Source organism: Papaver somniferum, chromosome 10 (assembly GCF_003573695.1).
Source record: "Papaver somniferum cultivar HN1 chromosome 10, ASM357369v1, whole genome shotgun sequence".
In the NCBI taxonomy this organism is placed as follows: domain Eukaryota; kingdom Viridiplantae; phylum Streptophyta; class Magnoliopsida; order Ranunculales; family Papaveraceae; genus Papaver; species Papaver somniferum.
Genome location: NC_039367.1, coordinates 91,069,914 through 91,073,688, shown reverse-complemented (window position 1 = coordinate 91,073,688; position 3,775 = coordinate 91,069,914). Strand labels below are relative to the sequence as shown.

Here is a 3,775-nt window from a genome sequence, read left to right as displayed (position 1 = left end):
GACTTAACCAAACACAATAGGATTTCTACCGTTGGTGGGAAACTAGATAATTGCAGTTTATTATTAGTTTTCGATGGATTTGGTTGACTAACAATTGTTGAACTTTGATTGCACCTAGTTTGACTAGTGGAAAATGCAATAAAAAAGTCTGTCAGAGAAACACTTAAAATCACTAAGTATGACTTCCTGTGGGAGCCCTAATATTGTGGTCTTATTTCCCAAAACGACTGCGCCTGGGAATCCTTAAATCTATTCAATTACGACTTTCTTCAACAGCAGATCACTTCATACTGGTGGACACAGTCCTATTGCTGGATGTTATTTTATAAAAAAAAAGATTCAGCTTAATGCTAGAATCAAATACAATAACAAAGAACGAGAATTTGAATGCCCATTACATAAACACTCAATTGCGTGTGCTACTTCAACAAACAACGAAGTTCCAAATTTGTTTCTCTGATAAAAATTTTGTACATAAGTTACAAAGAAAATACAAGGAAAAAAAACATAGGATTCCCATACTCTCGATATGCTTCATAAGAGCCTTTAAGCTCTTCACTGCTCCACCACTTGGATCCTCATAGCAGAAGTATTTCAGCTAGCTTCATTTTCTGCATCGAAAAAGTATTTCCTCATTAGTATATCTAGATAAAAGAAACATCATGAATTCATTCTAAAAGACAGAGTATTCAGTTCACACTTTAAAAATGCAAAGAGAAGTGACCAACCTGGTTTTAATTGTTCATGCAAGGAGAAGTGATTTCTTTGGACGATTTTACTCTTCAGCCATTCCAACTTTGCTTTGCCTTTGTAGAGTTTAGATCGTTCTAGTCCAATATCATCCAAGAGTTGTTACACGTGGTTCTGCTTCTAAGAGTTTAGTTCATATCGTTCTACATTCAAGTTGTGCTTAAGAGAGGATATATAAATTATAATGGTTGGAATACAGGCATGCAAATAACGATACTTCCCAATAAGAATAAAAGAAAACCTCGTACAAAATAAATCCCGCAAGTTTGTGTTTACTCTCATCGCAGAATTTCAACTAAACTGCCAAAGTTACATAATGTTTTCCAGTTAGACAATTAAAAAAACGTCTAGTTCATCCAACTTATAAGTTAATGCATTTTAAAAGCAACAATAGTAGCAACGTATACAACACAATACTTACCAGGTGGTTATCTTTGACAAGTTCTACAATTGCATTAACATTCTAATGCAACTTCGTATCCATAGATTTCTCTCTCGTGTTTCTGGAACAAATCAAAAGATAGAAAAACGAAGAGCAAAAACCATACTAATTAAGATGAAAAGTAGTACTAGCATCACAAGAAACTAATAAGTGATGAACAATGAACCAGATGCCGATAGACTCTGCAGCTGACAGGAATTCAGTTCCTACCCTCAATGAACTAGTACCTAATAGATACAGGACGGTTGTCAGGAATTCAGTTCTTTATGTATAACACCATCCTTAGAAACATCAACCGATTTTGGCGGCTTGTAACTAGAATGCGACTTTGCCGCGCCTGAACTGCAGAAAAACAGAAAACAACTTTAATATCACATATAATATAAGGTGACCTCAAGTATGACCTATTTCCAGTTCCCATGAAAACTATGTAAAAATATGTGTTCGGTGAATTCTTTTCTATCAGTTGGATACTGCCTGTTAATAGCAGCAAAAGCGTGAGTGGCCACCATTCTAAAGAAACTCTATTAAATTAACCAAATGAAGGTAGATTAATAATACAGAATATTAGACCGAAAAGTTTTAAGAAATGCAGAATCAAAACTTACTGCATCCAGATCAACTTGACCAACCCAAACCTCGACATCCTTAAAAAAAGTTGAGACACTTGAGCAACCACATCCCCATTAACAACTACGCAACTGCGTACACCCATCTGCCACATATAGAAAGAAAAAGTTATTTTAAATAAAAGTATTCGCTCAAATAGCCAAGTCATATTCACTACCGCAATAAGGACAAGCATCATCACATACTTCGTGATTACTGTACATATAAACCCCTAAAGAAGAAAAAACTTCAATACCACTAAGTGCTATCTCAGCATGCGGAGGTACAACACTGCAAAAGATAAAACACCAACAATAAATACATGGAATACCCAAAAGAAATCATACGGAAACCAATATACTGTAAAAACTCATAGCCATGTTTGGGAAAGGTTTGAATGCTTCAAATTTACTGGCATCCAAGTTTAGTAAGTTTAAAAATGCTCTAGCACCAAAGGACTACACCTTACATCGATTACAAAATCGCAAAAAACTTTATAAACAGAAATTTACTACTAAATACAAGGAACAGACCTGAAATACGCTTTCAAATCCAAGGAAACAATGCAAATACAAAGACTCACAACCATCAAACATAACATTAGTTCAAGATCAAACATGTTCGACAAAAAAAATTAATCTTCAATAATAAAACAAGCAATTCAAACAGCTGACGAACACCAAATCCACAATACACATGAACCAAAATATAAAATTTTCCATTCTTTTTTGTATTTCAATCAAACAAAACACACAAAATCATTGATTAATCAAGACTCAAGAGTAAACATAATTATACCATCTAATCAGTAGTAATGAAGTTCAGTATCATCTCAATATCTTCTCTAACAACCAATTCTTCTGAACCCTATATATCAAACCAAAAGCAAACCAGATCAGACCAACACATACAAATCAATCGAAAAAAAATACCAAGAAAACATTGTTCACTTGAGCAATACCATGAGAATTATGGAACTCATACCAATCTATGATGCGGCTATACCCTTCCTTATGAAGTTGCAGATGATTTCCTCAACCTAAAAGATTCCAAAAACAAAAAAGAACAAAAAAAAGTTAGAGTTAAAAATCAAAATCAAAATATGGTTATGTTCAGGATAAGATTCAGGGGTTTTGTTTCTTACACTAGGAGAAGAGATCCCAAAAATAGAAAACGAAACACCTTACTGCAAAAATGAGAGAAGATGAAGAAAAATTAAAATCGTTAATAATACCAATCTATCAAATTTACGAATTAAAAAAAGTTTGATATTACCCTGATGATTTCAGGAGCAAAATAAGTCGATATTGGGTTAAAATTTAGAATTTTTTGCCTTTGATTTATGCTGATACATGGGTTTCGATTTTGAGGTAAGGTTTTTGATTTCTGATGAAAGATTGGGTTGTTTGGGTTGCTTTCGATCTAGGCTCACGATTCTTCTTGCTGAGAACAGAAATTCGATTTATTGTTTCATAGCATGAATCGAATGAAAGAAGATAACTCGGATTGTGAGAGAGAGAAGATTGTCTGGAGAGAGAGGCGGAGATAAAAAATGAAAGAAGAGGAATCTGGGAAGTGGGAACATGTAAAAGGAGATCTATTTTTATACTAAAATAACCTATAATATTACGTCTTCCCCAAATACTCGATTTACTTTTCTGTGTAAAACGTCTATCATCGGATGCCCAGTCTATTAAGAACACTCTTGGAAGTCGTTTATATAAAGTGAAAACTACAGCCACACCCATTTTCTCAGCTTCCACCACTGTCAAACCCACGCGTGTAAAAATTCACGCGCGCACCCAAAATCGACGTATAAATTCTGTCGAAACCCAAAATTTTCAAAATTCAGTTTTCTTTTTATTTTATTTCCAAGTTTAACCTTACTTTATGTTTTGAGATTTTGTATTGAGATTTTGTTCTGAGAGATTGAGATAGAGCCGGAGCGAGAGCTGAAGTATTGAATTATCGAGA

The 3,775-nt window shown here is 34.1% G+C and overlaps 1 long non-coding RNA gene across 9 annotated transcripts; it reads right to left on the bottom strand.

The window, feature by feature from the left end:
• Positions 1 to 378: 378 nt before the first annotated feature.
• Positions 379 to 3,413, bottom strand: LOC113317434. 9 transcript variants are annotated; one of them, XR_003343536.1, is made up of 9 exons: positions 3,077 to 3,413; positions 2,946 to 2,987; positions 2,786 to 2,840; positions 2,600 to 2,668; positions 2,008 to 2,092; positions 1,801 to 1,907; positions 1,172 to 1,529; positions 729 to 1,050; positions 379 to 611 (listed from the first exon to the last, which is right to left on the bottom strand). It is a non-coding gene; the product is annotated as an uncharacterized LOC113317434 (long non-coding RNA). The 9 variants fall into 9 exon arrangements; XR_003343530.1 differs by having other exon boundaries at positions 1,172 to 1,534; positions 2,763 to 2,840; positions 3,077 to 3,412; XR_003343528.1 differs by having other exon boundaries at positions 1,172 to 1,534; positions 3,077 to 3,410.
• Between the last annotated feature and the right edge of the window lie 362 nt (positions 3,414 to 3,775).